This window comes from Dermacentor andersoni, chromosome 4 (genome assembly GCF_023375885.2).
Source record: "Dermacentor andersoni chromosome 4, qqDerAnde1_hic_scaffold, whole genome shotgun sequence".
Classification (NCBI taxonomy): Eukaryota; Metazoa; Arthropoda; class Arachnida; order Ixodida; family Ixodidae; genus Dermacentor; species Dermacentor andersoni.
Genome location: NC_092817.1, coordinates 57,277,398 through 57,301,074, shown reverse-complemented (window position 1 = coordinate 57,301,074; position 23,677 = coordinate 57,277,398). Strand labels below are relative to the sequence as shown.

General features: G+C 45.9%; 1 protein-coding gene across 1 annotated transcript in view; it reads right to left on the bottom strand.

Moving 5' to 3' along the window:
- The window catches only part of rdgC (retinal degeneration C), a 237,668-nt gene that overhangs the window by 80,662 nt on the left and 133,329 nt on the right, over nucleotides 1-23,677 (bottom strand). The window lies entirely within an intron of this gene.

Sequence of the window (23,677 nt, the reverse complement as noted above, 5' to 3'; positions counted from 1 at the left end):
GTGATTAGTGCGCCGTGCGCTGTGCGGTGCGAGCGTGCCGCGTGAATGAAACACGAGCTCGCCTAATCCCTCGCCGTCTAAAGGATAAACACGGATTACCTTAAAGGTTCCGACAAACTTTCTCTCGACTTACTTGAGAGAGTGCGCTTTGACTGCTCTATACGACGGAAGAAAGCGAGCACTTTCTCCTCTGAGAAAGCGCTTTCCTCAGCCACTTCGCAGTGGATTAGCGTGTCAGAGGAATGCGTCAGCGAGGGTGCATGACTTGGAAACTAAATATTAACGTACTTGGTCGCTCTTAGTCTCCAGGACCTGTTCACTTTAATATAACCGACGTGCAATAAAACTTCATGAGTGTGATTGATATGCGTTTTACTTTCTACAGCACCTTTACAGAAATGACTTTTGTTTGTCGTTATCTCATTGTGGCGTGCCTTCCTGGTAAGAGAGAGAGAGAGAGAGAGAGATAGGCAGCTTCTTTGAATGAGCTGCTGAGGCAGTATATTGACGTCGACGTGTACCCACGAGTCGACATTACGAAGCTTAAGGACAATCAACCAAAGTTTTCGGGAGAATAACACCCCTGAAAGTAAGAGATCATCGATGTAAACTGTGAGCTATCGCGCCATATTAATGCCTAACAAGGCGTTTGCTTTCGCAAAGTACAAACGGTAGTAGATACGCTGCAGAGAAGCCCCAGTGTTTCTACTAAATATATGCAAATCTTCATTTATCGTCGCATGCGACCGGTCCATAGGTGCTTCTCGGTGCCAATACTCAGTCAGTATGGAATGAATTAATCACGATCTGATGTGTTATCATTGCGCTCACATTTATCAGGAGTGGGTGGAGCCATAAGTGAACTGCTGTACGGTCTTTCTATATCGATGAAAGGAGCGCGTAGTAGCTAGTGGACTTCGAAATGAGGACATGTCCAAAGTAATTGTGCGGGGTAGCGTAATTACTCCGTGACGTTTCTTCGGCTGTGTGTTAGACTGAAGTTAAAGAACACGGCTGTGCATTTCCACCTGCCACCAAAGGCGCGCAACAGCAGTGTACAAGTAACAACAATTTCTACCATATAGCTTAGCATTGCTTTCATTCCAGGTGTGAGTCAAGGGGAGAGTGAAAAGTCAGTGTTTGCGTGGAAGGGGTGTGGTGCGGACATGTGAGGCAATAAATGAGCGACCCCAAACATGCTGAGTCTTGAGTGAATTGGCGTGATTGTAAAGCAGCCTCGCCTTCACTCCCAACCCCATTGAAGAACGAGTATACTGGTCTGAAGTATGTGTGATATGTTCTTTTCTCAGGGGTATTGCGGTTTGCTGCGCCTACCGCTTGCATCTCACTGAAGCCCATTCACCTCGAATGACCGCCCATTTCCCTTGCTGAGCCATCTGTGGCCATATGGGAGAGTTACGGCCATGGCCGTCCGCCTGTGTAATCTTATGGTCACGTTTTTCCCCGATGAATGCACGCGTGGAGAGTAAAGAATAGCGTTATTTACGATTTCTGCTGACGCATTGCATGTTCGCTTAAAACTTGTGTCCCATGTAAGTGGCAGCTAGCGCTGCTGCCGGCACGAAGAAGAAGAAAGAAAATGGCGTTCCTCCCCGCAAGGACAGAGCGGGCTTTTGGCGCTCATTTTAGCGTAATATCTGGCAGCTAAGTAACTGGTACTGAAAATACATTATAGACGCATAAGAAATTTCCTACTAATTCTTGACCAACTCTCGCATATAGACTTAATTTTGCTAATCTCTCGCTCAACATCAGTTGAACGATAACCTATGATTTTATGGGCTGCAAAAAAAAAACGATATTGTGATGACACTTGTTCTGAGACGTGAAATAGGTCAAAGAGTTAAGACGAAGGAAGCAGCCAGCGAGCGTTAGCTACGTTTCGCGGCGCCTATAGTTACCACGGTTACAAAAGGTTAGATGTTTCCACGCCAGCGAAGCAAATACCAGTGACGTGAAAGTTAAAATGTGGCTGGGAGGTTTAGCAAGGTGGGTGGGGCGATATCTCGTATACCCCTCATCTGATTTCGCTTCGAAAGATTTCTCTTGCAGACCCTGTTAAGTTCCATTACAGACTTTGGTAGGTTTTCTCTAGACTTTTCTTGTTTTTTTTTTTTGTAGACTCTCTTGTATATCATCCCCGTAGAGTGCGGACGGCAGAATGGCAGCCACGTGACTGTTTCCTTTCGCTCGCCCTTTTACTGAGCCCGTCCAAAGCTCTTAGCGATCACTTAGGTAGTCGCATTGTTGCAGGAAAGCTGTTGTGAAATACAGTGTGCAGAATTTGTGTCAAAACTGCTCATACGTTCAGCGAAGAGTTTGTCCTGAGCGTCTCCGGCAGTGAATGCCCCATCCCGCACGGTCACGTGACCGCTTGTGCATTTGTGTTGTGCATGTGTGCTTGCTACAGATCTACGTGTGTCCGCTGCGCCCTCTGGCAGCGCCTTGCGGCAGTTACCTCTGTCGACGTCGCGTCTGTTCCTATAGGGTCTCCGTCCACGCAAACCTGCCGAGCCAACGGAGGACACATTTTGCAGTTGTCCTCATAATACGGACGCAGGCCATGATTTCAAGGTGTAATACAAAAGAAATGCGCTGTCTTCAATGAAAACCTGAAGATATGTTTTCCTGGCTGAAGGCGTGGTGTGCTATAGCAGGTGCGGTATAATAGAAGACACTCCACGTCAGCTACAGCACCCAGTTCATCACAACTCTATGCAAAGTCACGACCTGCACATATTTTCGACGCCGCAATGTTTCGTGAAATTGGATTTCGTGGCATCACTTCTCATTACTGACGTTGCGTTTGCACGGCAAATCCCTCCAGCATGCGGGTGCGGCGATTAGGTATGGCTACCGAAACGAAAGCTTCGTAGCTCGACACTTGTGGGAATGAACTGGGTGCGCCGAAGAAGATCAGGCGCATCAGGCCCTTCGCACTTTACTCCCCATTCTATCCCTTCCCCCAAAGTAGGGTATTAATATTAGTGGTTTAAACAAGCAAATAAATATTCGCGCGATCTAACCGCCAGCGAGTCCTATACATTGTTGGAGACACTTGGGATCTCTGCAAGATCAGCTGGAAAGAAAATTGTTACAGTGCCGCCGTGCAAAAGTGCCACAAAGTCGAGATACTTCTTGGGGCGTATATTTTGTGCAAGTCCAAGAATTTAATTTGATTGGTGCCATGAACTTTACTTAAATACCTCGCTGCATACTGCCCACACAACGCAGCGCCGTCAGACGTTCACGTATGCACCTATGATACAAATGCTGAAGAATGTGGTGAAAGACCTAGAACCGGTCAAATATGCAAAATACAACTACCCTTGATTTCGTGTCTGTCGTGTTTAGGTGGTAGAAAAGTTATAGTGCGAGTTCAGCAGCACAGATGACACCATTCATATAGCAGTTACGTTGCACACATGTCATAGGTAGCAAAAACAAAAAAAGAAAGAGAGAGAGGGGAGAGAGAGATAAACCATCGATGCGGTATATGCAGTGGGAGTAGAGGGAGGATAAATTAAAATAAATGCGTTTGAACAACAGCAACGGTAGCACAGCTAGCAGTTATAGGGTCCTGTTAAACGCTTAAATTCCTTACAGCATATTTTTTTTAAATATTCAAGTATGCGATGCTATTCCGTTCCGCCAGCATTAACTCTATGATTTAGCTATTTTCTACCATTATACGTTGGTTGTTGTACGGTAAATGCTTTTTCATTGCTGCTGCAACAATTTCCTCTCGTAAATTTTGTAAATAAAGATGCTGTTTGGCTGCGTTTACCACAAAATGATCAATAAGTACAGCTTCTGTATCTCCTCATAGCCTTCATAGTCTGCATCGTAAAAAAGCGCGACGAAAAGTACTGAAATATTATTTATAAGGGAACGTGTGTACTATAACAAGAGAGTGAGAGTGTATTTCTATGCACGGTTGAAAAATTAAACCGAGGCAAACGTTAGGAATGGAAAGAATATAGACAAAGGGGAGTGCAATAAAGGTACAGCCTGACATTGTTGTTGTAGTTGTCGCTTCAGTTGTCGTTGTTGCACGAGAATCAAAAGATACAAATACGCAATGTACAATTACGTACCTTGAGGGTATCACAAATAAATAAATAAATAAATAAATAAATAAATAAATAAATAAATAAATAAATAAATAAATAAATAAATACCACTACAAAGTGCATCAGTGTAGATATTTGGGCTTGTTGGTGTAACATTTTGCAGTTTTTCTTGTAGCGCAAAAAGCGCAAGGACGTAGAAGATAAAACAGGCACACAGAGACGTTAACGCCTGTGTGTGTCTGTTTTTTTATTCTACGTCCTTTTGCTTTTTGCGCTACAAAAAAAAAGATGCAAAACCACCACAAAAGCAACAATGAAGGACATGGTAACATTTGCTTCCTAAAAGAAGCGTTAGGTCATCTTGCCTGAAGAAATAAGAAGATTAGGAAAAAAAAACACACAGAAGACGGCAAAGCATAGCACATCACGAATAAACAATGGAAGAACACTGCAGGCGATAGTCAGGTTCCGCGGCTATAAACAGCCGAACAACGTCTTTCTAAACGCCGCATCTAACGAGGCCTGAAACTCTCCCAACTAAAAGTCGGTGAGGCAGTCATCGGCGCAGCGCATGACCACTCAATGTTGGGCACATGTGTCACTTTATGACAGATCGGTTAAAGCTGTTTTGCAAGGCTGATGTGCGTTATTTATTAAACTTAACGAATGTGAATACTTCAGCGAACGCTTTTTAGATTCCTTCCGCCAAATATAAAACACTATTCTGTGATGCACTGTTACTTACACACGCGAACATAAATAAATTAGTAAATGAATGAATGAATGAATGAATGAATGAATGAATGAATGAATGAATGAATGAATTCTTTACTACGGTGGCTGTGGCGGTTACGGTGACTAGGATATTTTGCATAATGTCATGGGATTCGTTTCTGGCTGCGATGGCCGTAGGAGCGGCATTCTAAATAGTCTATAGCCCTCGACGCATCTGCCATCGCCCAGAGGTTGTTCACGGGTTAAACTGCGTCTATTTACCCATTACTGACATTCCTTTGTTGCCTGATTGCAAGAAGAAACGTCTTTTCGAGAAACAGTGATACGGCCATTCCGTGTGTTCTTTTGCTGTCTGCACAAAATTCTATTGACGAGTCGTGCCGAATAAAGTCACGCAAACTTCTGGACGCGATTCCATTTCGGTGTCGACGAAAGTGTGCAGGGGGCCCTATAACGTAAAGCTATTCCAATCAATCCAAACTATTCCAATCCGATTTTCTAACGTCAAATTTGCGTAGCCAACAACGCAACCATCGGGCGGTAACCCGCAGCGTTGTTTGAAAAGCCCAATGAAACGCGCTCCTCGTTTATAGGAGGTCACATTTTTTTTCTTTCAAAGCGAATACCAACACTCACACTGAGCCGATTTTGTCATAGAATTGGCTGAAAAGAGGAGAGAAGCAGGCTCAAGTGGAGAGGGTTTCAATAGGGCCGAGCAAGCCCAGTGAAAGTAGATAACCGGATGAGGAGGATGATGCAGGCTTCTGCGATTGGCCCGCAGCAAAGGAACGTTAAAAATGCCGCTTGAACGAATCCTCAGCAAAGAAGAGTTGGCAAAGCGACGTCGTATACGTGCCGAAAGTGCTCGATAACGTTATACTGCCACGGAAAAATGTTTATTATACGCAAATAAATCCATGCTCCCCGGCCGCTCCGAGTAGCTAGTGCCAAAGCAATCAGCGGGCAGCCATTTTCTATTCCTTTCGGAAAGGGCAACCTCCGGCTATTCCGAAAAAAATTCATTTTTGTTGTTCGGCATAATAACACTTCGTTAACGCGTATCCGTCACTTTGACGCGGTGAGTTTTCGCGGTTTCGTGAAGTAGCGTGACAGACAGGCGTAGTGGGCGCAGCCCGAGAAAGTTTGATCAACGGCAAAGTACTAAACGGCCAAAAAGGGGCGTCGAATCAGAAAAGACTATTTTTCTTTCGTTCGGTCTAATCATGCATAATCAGTGCACGCACATCATATTAGATGCGGCGTTTTCGCGGTTTTCATGATGTCGCGAGATACACGGGCGAAGTGGGGGGTGGCCCAGAAATTTTTGACCAATCATGGTGGACTGATTGCAGAATTGGAACAGAAAAATGTGGAACAGCTTTACGTTATAGTGCCCCAGATGTAAAAAAGAAACGCACCGTCGGTGGGAATATGGCTATAGCGCTCCGCCTGCGTGCTTCCGTCTCAAGTAAGCGCACGTGTGTTGTAACGCAATCAACTGGGCCCCCATGGCACGCGATAAAGCACTCACGCCAATTCGGCAGCGCGACGGGCGAACTTGCCATTCCATAATTAAACGACGTAAACACTCTGCTATACAAGGATGCGTCTTTGTGGCGACAGATTCACCTATGCCGTTTGCGCTGAGGTAATGTTGTAAAATTGGTTGCCATAGTGAGCACATATGTGATGTGGCCTCGGCGTCGACTCACATTCGAAGCATGTTTTCTGACAATCAATAAAGGAAGCAGCACATTTATTTTGAGACGCGTATACGGCTATTGAATGCGAGAGAAATGGTAATCAGGGATAACGCGGGGACCGACTTTGAAGTGTTGACAACAGATAGCGCGCGATTCTGGAATAACGAAAGAAAAAGAAAGCTCGAATTAGCGATAAAAGACGAACACAAACGTCGACTTATATGCTTCGGCGATTTATTGCAGTCGAGAAATATGGGAAAGCTACAATCGAAAGAAATAACGTAATGGCGATGAAAACGCACAAGGAATAAAATACAGAGGCACTGAGCAGAAGTTGCTTCCACTATGTCGGGTTCGAAACGTCGCGAGTTTCCGCAGAACTTAATTGGTTAATTCATCGTTTGATATTTTCAACTCTACGAGCTGTCGAATTATTCGACCTCCTGCGGCCATCTGCATGTCCGCATGAAACGGCGAAGCCATAGCTCCGAAAAGGAGGATCGATGCCGGCTTCTCAGGACCCGAGTTCTTCCTCGTACCAGGACGAATACTTCAACTATACGAAGTTTGCTTCTGTATAGCCGGTGACCAACCTAAGAATAAATGGTTATATGTACGCTGTGCAACTAAACATAGTTTGCACAGATGCACCAGCCAATTAGTTTGCTTATTTCCAGACGTCAATCACCGTGGTTGCTTATTGGCTATGGTGTTTCGCTGCTATATGCACGAGGTCGCGGGATCGAATCGCGGCATAGGCGGCCGCATTTCAATGGCGAAATCGGCGATTTCGGGCGAAATGCAGAAACACCCGTGTGCTTAGATTTAAGCGCACGTTAAAGAATCACAGGTGGACCAAACCTTCGGAGTCCCCCATACGGCGTGCCCCATAATCAGATCAGGGTAAAACCGCATGGCACGTCTTCATTTTTTGTTGTTTTTTTCAGGTGACCATGCTCTTAGTATAGTGACTTGCTGTTAGAATATCCCCTGTGACTGCCTTTCATTTTCTGCGCATGGGTATATACACACGATGTGGCAACGCAATAAAATATTGTTGGAAGTCAGCGCTGTGTTTGTCGTCTATCGCAGTCCTTGTCCTTCGCGCTGTACGTTATTTTTGATCACGTAAAACCATTTTATTGATTTTTTCAAACGTTTCTGCGTGCTTAAAAAGGCTCTTTGTACAGATTTGTCTTTGTGCCACTGACTGTAGGATGAAACGTGGAAATCTGGGCAAGTCTTATGGAACATCCTGATATCAGTGCTTAGTGAAAGTTAATATTTCAGCTTGAAACAACGAGCTTTTATTTTCCAATTGGCCTGACACCTACATTACTACAGCAAAGTGATTAAGCTGTAAATGGATTTCAGCTGTCTCGGCTCTCTTGAATAAATGAAAGACAGCTGCACTGCGGTTTTGTGGGCGGAGTTCTTTGTAATTCTTAGGTTGTCACCGACTGTAGAGAAGGCTCAAATATGTCATTTCGTAGATATCTGCGACAGTTAGGTGTGCGACAATTCTTCATTGAGCGAAAGTTCTTTCACCTTGCCTTATTCTCAAGTTCGCTGAAAGGTAAGTGTAACGGACAAGGGAGCCTTGCGTAACAAGCTTGCCCCTGTGAAAGTGGATGCAGTGCCACTTTAACGTTATAGCTTAAGCTTGGCGAATTCCCTTAAAGCGACACTGTCAGCCTTTCTCTCCCCTTTATTTGTCCCTATGATAAACTTTCCTGCTATCTGTTTATGGACCATTTGAAACCACAGGTGAGGTCAATATATTTTCTGATCCTTTGCGCACTGTTCTTGCAAAGCGAGTCGTCATGGCGTAACAGTGCTAGCGAGTGTCTTGAAAGATACAAGACATTATTATGAACAGAGCATACGATTAACCTTCGGCCCCTAACCATCTAAACGTAACAGCTCGATATGCTTCCATTCTTTCGCGAAGAGCAGTCATGAATTCCATTAGGATACTCTTGCATAACCTCATCCCTTATATAGAAATGTTCTTAGGCAACTAGATATAAATACCTCGGTACCTTCATGTCTTGCCGCTCATTTATTAATAAAGCCGGGCCCAGAGTACTAGCGCTCCTTCGTCGTATGTGTTTTTCGTAATAATCGATTTCAGTTCCCGTAGGACAGTTGCTTCTTTTTCTTTTACTTATCGACCTAATGTGCGCACGTTAATGTGTTTTCTCTTTTGTACTAACTCCTTAACTAGGCCCCACCAGGACAATTAATTAGGCTGACTTGCCAAGTTTCTGTTCCGTGCCTTTGTATTGAGGATTACAGAATAAGAAATCCGAAGTGTCACAGCCAGCACGAGCTTTTTTTCGGCAGTCATTTTTGTAAACGAGAATTCTTTGAAAAGCACGCAGAAAATAGCGTAGGCAGAGCGTTGCAAGCCAGCCGTATATCATATAGCGAGAAAACAGAGCACTGCGAGCCACGTCGGATAAGGATTGCCAAATGGCATTGTCGTTCCCAGAAAAGCTTAGCGTACCGACGACACATTATGTGGACTTAACGGTTCATACATGCAGGGGCTGATTGGCAATTCATTCGCGCCACTGTTGTCACTTCTCAACGGAAATGCACAGCTTGTTTTCGGCAGTTTCGCGAGTGCTAACCGCTGTCAAAATATTGTGCATGGAAGAGGATAACATGAGTTTCAGAGCAGTGCGACAAAAGGCAAAAGCCGACAAGGCTTACGTAAACAGAGATTCTTTATTGTATTGAAGCGAGATTTCTTTCGTTTTCTTCTTTTAGGTTCTCGAAACCATCGGCTTTCTCTCTGTTATGAACACTATTTGATTTCGTTTCGTTAGATGTTTGAGGAAATACGCCAACTCCGTGTTGAGAAAACACGATCGCGCGGAGCTCTATCGTCTTAGGCAAACATTCTAGACCGAGAGTCCAGTGCTGGAATGTTTGGCATTTTTTAAATTATATTTATTGTTTCTTTAATGCAGCGATAACTGTTTATGGCTGGGGAAAATGTCAACATCTATGAGTTTGGATTTGCAGAAGCCCATGTTATGAAAACATTGGTATACATGATTACAAGTAAGCAAGCACGTGCACTCTACCAGAATATATTTGCCTTTTGCTAAATTGGGAGAGGTGGTCCTGCCAGGCAATATTCTGTTCTGTTAGGTGGAGGGATACTGGAAGGATTCTGATATTGTTTTTAGGAACCTGGTCGAGTCTCTCTCTATCTCTCTCGAACACACACACACACACACACACACACACACACACACACACACACACACACACACACACACACACACACAAACACGCACACAAACACGCACACAAACACGCACACAAACACACACACACAAACACGCACACACACACACACACACACACACACACACGCACACAAACACACACACACACACACACAGCAGAATCACATTTATTTATGTGTTCGTACTCTGTACTTAAACAGCTGAAATACGCGACCGGGACAGTTTCATGCATGGCGCCGCCCTGACGAAGCAGCGGTGCTTTAGCGACGATTGTCTATGTCCGCGTAGTCTTTTTCTGGAGACTCCACCTATAGCTTGCAAACAATGCGAGGAGAGCAACTACATGCCGCTGGTAGCTTTCAAGTGGGGAGCCCGTCTTGAAGGCCCGGCTCGTACCGCCTGGCAAGATCTCGTCTTTGCGATTCCGCATCCACCAAACTCGCTGTGCCGCCTGAAACTTCCACGTAGCTATTCCCGGCCGGGCGACGCATAGCAAGCCGCTAGGACAGCTCGCTCTCCTGTTCCACAACGGCGACGAAGGCGAGAGCCTTTCCCTTCGTTCGTTCTTGCTTCCCCTGCTCACCAAAGTGAGGCAGAACGGGAAGGGCGGGTGGTGCTGCAGCGTTACGGTTACATGAGCGCATGCTCTTTCACTTTCTCGCCCTTACCTCGTCTGCTTCTATTTTGTTTTTCTCTTTCCCCTTTTCCGTGTTCTCTTTGACTTCTTTGTTTTATTTCTGTCTGTCCTTTCTTCATTCCTCGTTGTTTTCTCTTTCTTTTTTTCCCTCATGCCCTATCTTACTTCCCTAACTACTTCCCTTCTGCAATTTCTTCCCTTCTCTCTTACAAGTTCTTCCTTCCTCCCTCTCGTCCTTGATACTTCTCTTTCTTTCTTTCTTTCTTTCTTTCTTTCTTTCTTTCTTTCTTTCTTTCTTTCTTTCTTTTACACGTTCTTTCAGCGCATTCTCTCATCCCGTCCTGTTTTCTTTCCCACTTTCTTTCCCTATACTTCCTGTTCCTTGCCTTCTTGTCTGTTCTTTTAAATTTTTCGTTCTCATACTCCACTGTTCATCCTTCTCTGTGCTTACTTTCGATTCCTTTATTTGGGGAAAAAAATGAAAATAAAGCATTCGAACGGCCGACGCAAACGCATCCGCGTAAATCTCCGATCTTTCTCGACCTTACTACCAAAGTAAACATGATGCCACTGCCGCTGGCGCGTGCTGCTGTATATCCCCGCGTGAAATTTTGCAGGCCCGCCCCGGTGTAGAGCCACTTCCGCCCAGAACAACACGGCGTGATTGAAGCCTCCTTCGCCATCTCGTGAAGGGTGCGACGTATGCGTGCATAGTCCGCCGTCATGCTTAAACGGCATCTTTTCAGCTTTCGAAAGTTGAAGCACAGCTTCTGGGAGCATCCGTTCGTTTATTTTCTGGCTGACGCTTCCGTGTGCATTCCCTAACTACAGGCGCCATACCCTGTTTGTGCGAGTGATTTAACACGCGCGCAAACTAAGGAGAGGTTTAGCGTTTCTCGCCTCGTTATACCCTCTATACCGGACAGGGGCCGCATTTTGTAACAATTGTTTGCCATTTTCCGTTCTTTCTGATCTTCATTGCCTTGTAGGAGGCGGCGCCCCAGGTTCAGCGGCTCGGCGAGGTGGACGATAAATTACGAATGGGATAGCAGGCAAATGATACTTGCAAAAATGCGGCTTCTGGTCTCGCTTGCAACTAATTTGGCACGTAATATAAACGATCAAAAGGAGGAAGAAGAAGAGGTAGCGCACAAGAGTCATGAAAACCAAACCAAACCAAACCAATCGTGCGGACCGCAGCTTAACTTGTTATTAAGGTTTATTCCGTGACAAAACGAATAAATTGTACACACCAGTGAGGAGGGTCCAAGCAGGCGTTCGATGCAGATATAAAAAAAGTTGCGCCTCATTCGGTGGCGTAATTCGTTCCTTAATTAGGTGAGCGAGAGAGACAGAGAGATGAACGGGGTGGGAAAGAGAGATGTTAACCCGAATAAGATTCTGGCTTGCTACCCTGAAAGACGGAATGACTAGCGGAGCGAAAAAGCAAAGGCAGGAGAAAAAAAAAATAGAGGAGGTTGGGAACGTTCGTGAGAACTATAGTCTGTCTAACAGGATATTCAAAATAGTAGTGCCATATAACTATGACGACACCTTTTATGCATGGAACTCTTATAGGCGGCAGAAACTAGCTAAAAGTTAAGTCGGCATAGCCTCTTCTGTCTCGCATATTCTAGAGTATACCGTCAAATTGTCAGCAACTTCAAGAAGAAAAAAAATAAAGTGTGGGGAGAGGAAAAGAAAGCTTCGCTTCAATGGTTCGGGTGATCAAAGCGACATGGTCGGACGCTCTTCTTCTTGAGCGGGCGAGCATAAGAATAGAGAAGGATAGGTTAGTCTTTAACTTTGGTTTTAAGCTCGAGAACACGCACTTTCTCTCTTGAGCCCACGGGTTACTCCCTCCCACAGCGCCCATCCCTCGCAATCAAGTTTTATAGCATTTCATAGTATATGGGTCTCTCAAAAAGAAAATACCGTCGCATTTTTTCAGACGCTCCACGTAAGCGGACTGGTCATGCTTTAGAGACTTCAAGAGCGAATAATGAACCGGACAACTTCCTTTCAAATTCGAGTTAGGAGGTGGCACAGCGCTCGAGCCACAACGAATTGAACGACCCGTTATGCAATGCGTGAGGCGCACGCCGCAGCGGGACACGACAGATGAAAGTCAAACATACAAAAACAAACACGCAGCTTGCAAGTAAATAGTTCTGTCGAGAGCATTCGATTATTATTTTCTAACCTGGCTCCCTTTCACATCTTTTCAGCTTTCCTCACTAGGAGGTGGTTGGCGGCAACATCTTCACGGTTTCGGAGCTCCGCGATGCCAATCCCCGCAGTGTGTGTACATATTGGCGACATCTGCTTCAGAGACCGCTATATTTGTGCGCGCGGGTGGTTAGAACGTGCCTGCAATCGTCAACGAGCTGCCATGAATGCGCCGTCAAACCACACTGTCGCGATCACCGGCGTGCTCTGCATGCTTTCGTTAACGCACGGAAAGGGGTGGCGGGTGGGAGTGGGAGACTGTGTAGCGGATCCCCGAAATGCTAAATTCAGCAGAGCGCTCAAAACGTACCGCAGAGAACGGGCGGTCGTGACAGGATTTTTCGAGAACGCGAGACTTGAGAGCGCACGCTGAATGGGAGGGGGGAGGGGGCTTTGATCACCGCGAGAACGAGAACCACCAAGAGGCCTTAAGGCGGCGTCCTTTAATGCAGTACCAGCGTGATATGTATACCCTCCTGTATTGAAATGAACGACACGTGCGCCGAGCTTGAGGCGGCAGTGCCTGGTTTAAAAGCAGTGTCGCAACTCGGCAGATGTGGTACTTTTCGTCCCGCTTTACCTCCTTAACAGAAGCAGAGGAAAGCAGCTAGAGCCAAGATCACTCGGACGTGCTTCTTCACCGAAACGTAGTTTTAATTGAGAGCTAAACACAGTGTCACAGCATCAAACACAGCATCATTCCCACAGACGTTTCTTGGGGCCTTCAGATGTGAAGGTGCCAGTAATGCAAACATATGTGATGTGCGGAAGGGCGATATCGGAAGATGTACCGGTAAATAACCCTCGGACGCGCGTCTCCAAAGCTCAAGCGAGTTGTTGGAGGCCTTCGATAAACAAATATTGAGGGTCGGATATCGTGCACAGGGCTCGCAAGTATAGATTCCTTCTTTCCCTAATTCACTCATCTCTTCCGCGCTCACATTCTGTATGAAAGGTTTTCGGAATTTTGGGTGAAGGAGAGACTGCTCCTGCGGGGGCGCGTCGCTTGTACGGAGAGCGTAAAGTATTGCGCAGTGACATGTGATGCTTATGTACGGTGAGCAGGGGTGCCCCATTAAAATGTTTTGGTTTATAAGGATACGGCGCTCACAAACTATTTTACGAGATTGCTTTTAAAGATGGTCGTCGCGAGCGCTAGGCAGTTCCATATGCCAGCATCCAAGCCAGGCAGAAGGCTGTTGTTTTTCAATCCACTGGCGCAACCTGCTCTGGGGGATATCGGACACGAGTCCGGTGGTGTAGTGATTAAAAGCGATTAATACTAATTTTGAGGAAGGTGCTCAGCACATGTCGTTGTTGTTGCCTCAAAACATGGCTCGTACCCAGGAGAAGGATTGACCGCACTGGACTGTTTGAGAAGTACACCCAATAAAACACCGAAATTGTTTTACTTCATCATTCCTCATCATTTTTTTACTCTTCTCTGTCTGCCCCTCCCTTTCAGATGGGTGCTGAGTATCAGTTCAGAGATGCACTCCTCTGGCCAACCTTGGCGCCCTTTTCTTTCTTTTCTTAAAGCGAAACTTAGCGAACCTCGATGGGTTTTCGTGACCGTGGGCTCTTTAGCAGAAAAGGCCAACAAATCACAGCGGAGGACTCGCGCGAAGTCATCGCCGCTGGGTTCCTTCAACCATCACCAGATGGCGTTCGCCTCCGCGCATCCGCAGCAGCGGCGACGGCGGCGGCGCTTGGAAAGCATTAAATTGCATTAACCTCTCTTGCATTAAATTGCATTAGCCTCTCTACAATGCCTGAATAAAGTCTTCCGTGTCACTTTGTGCGTACATTCAATAAACACAAATTCGTGTTCTGACTCATTATGCACTCACACAAAGCTTCACTGTATATACATTGCAACTCATTGGATCTGCTGAATTTTGACTAGAAAGCATCAAATGGCCCATTGAGCGAAAAGCCCGCGTCTGTAGCAGCCAAACGGCACCTAAATTCCCATTGGCTGCGACGCCACGTCACCAGCGCACCTCGACGGAGATTTGGCAACGCGACACCGCGGCGCAAAACGAGTTGTCGGCGAGGCAGTCGCGTAACGTGCGCGTGCGGTTGCCGCCGTCTCGCTCTCGGTAGTCGGCGCACGGTCCGTACCCCCCCCTCTCTCTCTCTCCCCCGCTTTGGGCTTAGGTGCTGTGCGCGCCTGCCGGCCTTGGTGGCCACTGCTGCTTCCTCGGTCTCTCGTCGCGCAGGACGTCGGTGGCATGAGGCGTTGGCACCGCAGGCTGCTGCTGCTGCTGCTGCTGCTGCTTGTTGGCTTGGGAAGCACGTACTGCTATGCTACATTACTCGCAGCACAAAAGTGGAAGGACCGCTCAGCGGCGCTTTATTGAAGGTTAATGCTTCCGCATTCACAACTCATAAGAAGTGCCTAGGTGTCCTCGAATTTTTTTTTATTAACTTTATGCAATGCGATGTTGGTGCTGGTTCGACGGCGCCGGCTACTCCTCTTAATTCATAGATGAGCTAAAGAAAAGCGTCGAACAAAAAATATAGAGAAGACTACAGTGACAACGCTTCTAAGGTTCAGACGGAGGAGGAAGAAATAAAGAGAGAAGGCAGGGATGTTAATCAGAAATGTGTCTGATTGGCTACCCTATTCTGAGGAACGGAAGCACTTGTCTAAGTGCAGTTCACAAGCGCCCGAATGTTCATGTCGACGTACACACAACGTATACACGATGCCTGTGTCTTTCATTTCATTAAGCGTTTTCGCCATCTCTCTTATTGATAAATATTGCGGAAAGCTCTTTAACAAGAAAGACAACTTTTCGCACTTTGCATTTTGTTCAGGTTTCGCTTTACCCCTTCGCAGTGCAGAGCCAAATATATGCTGCTTAAAGCATTACAACTTACTTGCAACATCATATTTGTTCAAGTACAGTGACTGCAAATTTATGTTTCACAAACAAGTTCACGAGAAGAAATAGGCTATAAGACGTAATAATCTATTACATTAAATCAATATAAGTTCATCTGTACGGAAAACATAAACTGAACAGCCATATTCGCTAAAAGCCTAGGGTAATGGCGGAAAATTGTTTTTTCGAGCTGAAGGAAAATTGCCTTGAGAGGTTAGCAGCATTACTGTAGATTGGCGTTATATGTTTCTTGAAACACTGCTTGATTTCCCTACAAAGGAAACGTGGCGAGAAGGAAAGAACACGCAAAAGTGGAAACGGGTAAAAATAAAGCAGGAGGAGTGGGCTATAGGAAACAGATGGTTCTTCACTTTCAACCATCTCGAATCCATTGCGGGATAGAATACCTTGTTTGTGCAGCTAAGTTCGGCTCACTGAGATCAGCTGTCTGAGGAAGATAAGAAAATAGAATATAGAAAGAGTTGCGCTACAGCTCCGGCCGGCTGCCAGTTTCCTGTGCATCAGTTAGCACGCACCGCGCATGCGCAGACCAAAGTACTTTTCATAGTAAAGGAGAAAGGTGATGATGATGATATGATGATGATTGGAACAAGATTTACGCCTCGAAAGCGCATTCGTGAGAAGGTTTTTTTTTTCTTTTCGAAATCCAATTCGCAATCGTGCAGGAACTTTTCAACTTTCCAGTGGCCTTTAGAACATGCTGGGCTCATCGAAGTTCTGGGGCGCTATAACGCAAAGATATTCCAAACTTTTCTATTCCAATTCTGCAATCAACCCTCCATGATTGGTCAAAAACTTTTTTGAAACACCCCCACTTCTCCTGCCTGTCACGCGACGTCACGAAAACCGCGATGGCTCTCCATCTGATGTGATGCGTACACACTGATTATGCATCATTGGACCGAACAAAAGAAAAATAGTTATTTCTAATTCGACGCCTTTTCGCCATTAGCCCTCGGCTATTGGTCAAAAGTTTTGGGGCTGCACCCACTTCACCTGCCTGTGCCAAGACGTCACAAGACCGCAATAACTTACCGCGTCAAAGTGACGTGTACGCATTAAAAATGCATTAATATGCTAAACAAAACTGATTTTTTTTCTGAATAGACGCAGACTGCTCCGTTCCGAAAGGAATAAAAGATGGCTGCCGCCGATCACTCAGACCCTGGGTACTCGCACACGTCGGAGAGCATGGGCTTATTTGCGTACAATAAAACATTTTGTGTGGCCGTGTAACGTTTTCGAGCGCTTTCGGCACCTTTGCGACCTCTCTCTGCCAACTCTTCTTTGCTCGGGATCCCTTTTAGCGGCATTCTTAACCTTCTGTTGCATGGCGCCGCAATTTTCGACTAGCCATCTCAAGCTAAGTAAGAGAAAGCGGACCAATCGCAGATGCCTACACCACCCTCTTCATCCGGTTATCGATTTTCAGTGCACTGACTCGGCCCCATTGAATGCCGCTCTCCTTGAGCGTGCTCCTCGCCTCTTGTCAAACAGTTTGATAAGACAAGCCGCTCATTGTAGGCAATGTTATTAGTTTTTGAAACAACAAAAGTGACCGCCTATAAACGAGCAGAGCGTTTGTTTGGTCTGTTGAGACAACCCTGGCGGGTCACCACCCGATGCTTGCGTCGGCGGTTACGCAAATTTGACGTCAGGAGATTGAAATAAAACATGTTGGAATATTGGAACGTTATAGGGCCACCATCAATTCTCCCCGGTCGCGAGACCATCTCTCTTCCTCTTCTTCGATGCGCCGCGCGAGCACGATTTCCAACATCGCCCTTGGTCTACATCTCAGGATAACCGTTCACGACAAACTTTGGTTGTCCGAACTCGCCAAATACTGCGCCGGTGATTGTCGCCCTCCAGTATATATATATCATGGATGGAAGCAGAGCACATGTGCATGCATACGTGTACGTAGATATATGTTTTGGGTAAAGGTTTCAACCAGTGTTATCCAATGCAGCTAGTAGTTACAGTGCGACCTGCGGCAGAAAACGAAATCCTGCAATCGTGAATATAAACATCGCCAAAAGTCGTGTTGCCGTTTTGCGCAGTAGCGGATTGGATCTGCAACCTTCTTTTGGCCGTGAGCATGTAGCCTTAAACTGACAAGACTGGGAACGAGTTCACGCGGCAGTGTCTATATATTTATATTTTTCGTAATTTCGGAAGGTGCTGTTCTATAGTTATTAAACGAACCCTCCGAGAGCGTCTAATGTTCAGCAATGTCCCGTTGTGCTATCTCAGCGTATGCAATAAATACGAGGAGTTCTGGGCAGACAGTCTGCAATGGACACACAAGAGGTAAATGCGTGCCCTCATACACACAACACTCTTCGCATTCCACACAGTCTACGCAACCAATAAGGTGCACCCAGACAGAGTATGCAGTGGCATATGTATAGGTGCTCTCTGCTATGCATCTCCTTTATGCACGGCTCGCCGGGTCACCCACAGCCAGGGTGCCCCTAGACGCAACCGACACGCCACCGACACCGACCGGCACGCAACGGCTTTCGCATTCGCAAGCGCACCCAAGACGTGCGCGAAAGGTGGAGGGATCGATGCGGCGCAAACAAAAGGCCTGCGAGCGTCTTTGCCTGACCGATGGGACCGACGAGGTCGTGTCCCAAGCGAGCGGCACGAAGTTCGCGAAGTTCGCCAGCGCCGACGGGTGCGGCATTGCAATACTTTGGTTGCAAGTGTCGTATTAGTGGGCATATGTGTCGATCCGCGAGAAATCTTTCATCGTCGCCTTAGCGTGTACATAGAGGCACGAGGCAGCTCCTGTGCGTGCTTGCACGCCTGTACATAGACGACGATGGGGTGAACTCGACGTAATTACCGCAGTGCGCTGGACACTCGAGGTATATACACGTATGATCGCCGTAGGAACCATAGACTCACGGATCTTGTCAGTGTGCTCCGAAATGGATGAAACGACAGAATGGTGCTCGCGAAGTAAAATATTCAGCCCTCTCGCTCGTCGCATTTGATGACATGTTACGCGCTTGTCGTGATTGGCACAGTGCTGAGTCTGCTATCGTTGAGCGCGTGATAACGTCATCATCGCTTGCTTTTTGTATTGTTTAATGTCGACATGACCTACTTTCTAAACAAATGATGTTCTGACGACTCCTTCTTGCGGGAGTAACAAGTTGTCCCACACACAACGGCTCGTTCGGAGGTTATCGTATCCCCACCGAAGGAATACGTTTTATCTCCTTGAAAACCAGAAACCAAACTGACAAAGCTTTTTGCTCGTAAATGTTCTTTACCATTCGTCGTCTTCCTTAGCTAATATTATGACCAGCATCAGGATTGGCTTGCATTTTTTCTTGCGAACAATTCTTGCGTAAGAGGGTATTTTGAATACAGGCCCAGAGGTATATAGAGTGCCTTAAGTTCAGCGATATGGTTTGCCAGTGATACGCTTTTTAGAGTAAATTACGGCATCGATAGCTCGGAGGAAACGCTAAAGCTCTTGAGGAACGTAGCTCCTTGGGCTTGTTAAGCCAGTGGGATAATGAAAAACTTTTGGGTTGCTTGTTTTCTCAGATAAGCAACGCTGCGAGAGCGATGAGGTGTTTGTTGCCTTGCATCGAAGGCGCGCGACACTAATGTGACGCAAACAAGGTGGTCGGGAAACAAAATTTAGATCAGTAGCCTATAAGCGGGGACGTTGCTTCAGAAGGCCTTTAGACAATCTTTTTTATTGGGAGGGGCATTCAATTAGCTAGTAACCTGCTCTACCTTCTTGGAACGGTGTTACCGAATAAATTAGTGCAAGGCTTTAACGGTGTCCCTGACGCTCCACATGCTGTAGCTGCATAAGCAAACAGCAGTTAAAAGGAGCGTACTTAATCAACGCGAAGTGGAACTGCCTTGGTAAGCTGGCGGTGGCGTGTTTACTTTTCTATAGCCTAATGATGATGCATGACATCGGCAAACACAAGATGCACTCGGTCCGAAGCACAAAGTGCGTATCTTAATTTCTGGTATCCGAAAGGCCTTGTAACAATACTGTAACAATACTGTAATAATACTGTGCGTCTATCTATATATTCGATGGTTATTAGCTCTGTAATGAAGTAAACGTACGCGCAGGAACGCAGCAAATGGGTTGAGATATAACGACAAAGATCGCCTGGCGTGTACATTCGACTTAGGGTACATCATCAGCTGCTTTTGCTCGAGTTCAGACTAGTAATTTTATTTCAGCCTGTTGAGGAGAATGAAGTTTGGAGTTGGGGGAGCAGTTGTCACTGCGGCCAGCTCCTGATTGCAATATCTTACGCTGGTATTACAAATATATTATGCTGGTATTGTTCGTAAGAGAAAATTCGTGCCAATCCTTCGCTGGACATATCGTTAGCGAAGCCGGTCGCTCAATGGCAAGTATCCCATATGAACGCAAAGCTTTGTGAATTCAGTCTGTAATCAATTAGGCCCGTTGGCTGGCAGATCCACGCTTGCACGGCTTTATTTTCGATACCCATCAGTCTTTAATAAAGAGGTCATTTCTCTCAAAGTCTATACGCGTATACATTCAAATCTGTCATTTGTTATGAGAAATTTGGGCGTGGACGCGAAACATGTGAATTGACGTTTTTATGAGAACGGTGAATGGCGTTATAGTTCGTATTATTGCGCAGTGGTAATTATGAAGATGTCTTTTATATTTGACTGAAAAGAAACGTTATACTCTTGTGCGACCGCGCCATCGAGGCCTCCATCTAAATCTTTTTGAGCCTCACCTTTTCTCTTTCTCAAGCACCCTTATGGCGAAGAGTGCCTTAACGGATTCTTTATGCTCACTTATTCGACAGTAAGCAAGAACGGCATCGACCTCTGCTGAATCGGCACACGGAGATATTTAATCGGCAATAAAAGCGAGAACGACTGAACCCCAATCGATACGGTTTAGAGGGAACCGTAAGAGCACAGATGCGATTCTGCCACGAGAAAGACGGGGGTAGAGACAGCGGGTGCCTGCTTTGCTGAAAATAGCGACATCGTCCTTCTATATCCATGCTTGAAAAACACAGAATGCGCCAAGCAGTATGCAAAGTTTTGAGCGGAGAATTCAAATTTTAGCTTTTCTTAGAGGGCTCCAGTGTAATTTGTGACGCCGTGGCATTTCATCGCTTTTCTCGAGCACAGAATATGCTTGTGAATATGCTGTCTGTCTGTCCGTCCATCTGTCTGTCTGTATTTTCTTTATCTTGAGTTAAAGATGCAGCAGATCCAACGAGGTGGAATCTATTGCAGCGAAGCCATGCGTGACCGCATGAAGAATCGCAACACGATCACACATACTCACACACACACTCGCACGCACGCACAAGTGTGGGCGCACACAAATTATACCGAGCCTTTTGATAAGCGGAGTTGCTGACTACTAGCGAGTACGACGGACGCCTTGAGCAGATCATGACGGATCATGGTTTCAGAGGCAGCATGCGCATACGTACAATTCGAATCCGCACAATTCGAATTGCACTATTCGAATCTATCCCATCCGCAAGAAAACGTTCCTCATTACCATGCAGTCGAGGATGCACGAAGGTGAGCTTTCTGGTTCCTTTTTTCATTCCCCAGCACGACCGGCACAGCGGATGACTGGATGGATGTGGATGAATGTTATGAGCGTCCCCTTTGGAACGGGGTGGTGGGTTGCGCCACCAAGCTCTTGTTATTTTATTGCCTAATGTTCTACCTATGCTAAAGAAGAAAAAGAATCCATGATGAATTCCCATAACCAAAGTTCTTGGAACCCTATTGTGAACTTTGTTTTTGTACGCCGGCGTTGTTTGTCGTTTCCCTACTTCCACCAATCTTCCTATCGCCTCTTACAAATCTCTATTGCGGACATGTTTACTTTTCCACTTCTCTCGCTGAATCCACGGGCTTCAAGGAGGCCAGTGGTGCCTAAATCGACCGCTGGGCAGACGTCTTCGCATTCTAATAAAACATGCTCCATCGTTTCCCTAGCTTTACCGCAGCAAGCACATGCTTCTTCTTCCTTCTTATATCTCGCTTTGTAGGTGCGTGTTCTAAGGCATCCCGATCTAGCTTCGAAAAGTAGTGAGCTTTCCTTTGATTTATCGTAAATTGTTTCTTTCCTGATTCCGTTTTTTCCTCTTAAGAGAACAGTCAGGCCGCAGAAACGGTCACGAACCGGCGAGGATCGCAAAGCTTCGCTTTTAAAATAAACAGAGCCGTCGCCAGAAAACGGCGCCAGCTACCCCTTTTCGCTTGATTGATTATATAGGATGAACAATTTAAGTACAAATGCTTTCATTAGGTAATGCTTAAACAGAGAAGCGTCTTACACACTAAGAGTGAAAGTCTCTTTCGAGAAGTGTCATTGAAACAATGCTCCGTGGCTGTCTAATCTACACCGGTTTCAGATGCACAAATGAGGCAATTTCTCACGACGCAGTAGAGTCAATAATTGTCACAAATGACAGCGTTTTTAAAGAAGCGTTGAAGTGCTTTCATAGCTTGTGATGAACTTTCAATGGTCATGTGCCTAACAAATTGGCAAGTGAAATAGGCCAATGTGAGTCAGTTAAATGCAGTTCTTGTTCAAGGCGCTGTCATGTGCAGTGTGCTTGGGACAGTCGAGTAGTAGGCGGTATAGTACATCCTCGGTCGTCGTGGCCGCACGAACATGTTTCTCTGCTGTTCGATGAACCAACCGAGCGACCCACCGATCAATCAATCAATCAATCAATCAATCAATCAATCAATCAATCAATCAATCAATCAATCAATCAATCAATCAATCAATCAATCAATCAATCAATCAATCAATCAATCAATCAATCAATCAATCAATCAATCAATCAATCGTGCAACATCAGAGGCTGACGTTATAGTAACTATGTGCTTCGAGCGAGCCAGACAGAGCTCTTGCTTCTCAACACGGTACAACCACCCGTCAACTGCTCAGACAAGGAGCCGTTCGAAGAGTTATTGTCTCCCTCTGTCATGGTCTCGAGGTCGTGCATGCACCTTGGACCCCAGTGGCGTTGTTCTTCAGTGAGCTGAGAGCCCCTGCCCTGCGAAGGCAAGATTCTGGTTACTGCAAGGAACCCACCTCCCGTTTCAGTGATAAAAGAAAAAAAATCCACAATACGTCTAACGTCTTCATTCCTGAGATGGACAAGCACAGACTTAGAAGGAGTACTGTCGAAGAGCAGAGTGGGTACGTCGTTAAAATGATCCACGATAGCTGTATCGATTATGAGACCCTGCCCTTCCGCACAATCTTTAATGTCGGTCCTTTCAGCTTTGTAGCGTCGTTTGTTTCCTGACGGCATTGTACGTGCTCGTAAGAACTCCCGAGTTTCGAATCGAATTATTCTTTTTTAGAATGGTACTTGAGCCGAAATCCGATCAAGAGTGTTCGGAGACTAGCACACTTGCGAACTTTAAGGTAGACATCCACAGCCCACGGGGCACGATTTGGGCATGAAATAGAGATATCAATTGTTTGTTTCTTATTGCCCAGAGGACATATTGAACCGAAAGTGCCCGGGATTCGCCTTTATTTGCGACATATCAACAATCGACAAATACAGACGGCCATACTATAATAGAAGTGAGCGCGGCGTATAGAACTTTTTAAATATTTGTCTTCCACGGAAACACGCCGTTACACCCCATATTATCTTGTCGCCATTGTGGCCCCTACAGTTCCGCTTGGATACGGCCTCGGCATCTGTGAAAGTAAGTTCAGGTTTGAAAAATGTACAAGACATCTATTATACGTCGTCATTGTGTTATGTGTGTAGTTTTACGGTAAGCGTATGAGTATTTAAACAATACTGCCCATTTTTTAAAATTGTTTTTCACCGGCGCATAAGCCAAAAAAAAAAAAAAATTGCAGACCGCAATACTCAACGAAGAAACGGAGCCGGTAGTATTACCGAAGAAGACGGTAGCTGGCCGATGACGACAGTTGCATCGGTGCGGCTGGCCATTGGTTTCAAGACCCAGTATCGAATCCTGTGCGAAGACTCGGTCAATGTCTTTTCCTTTCTGCCTGCAGCTGATTGCGGTTAGTCTTCAAAGCCACGCAGATACA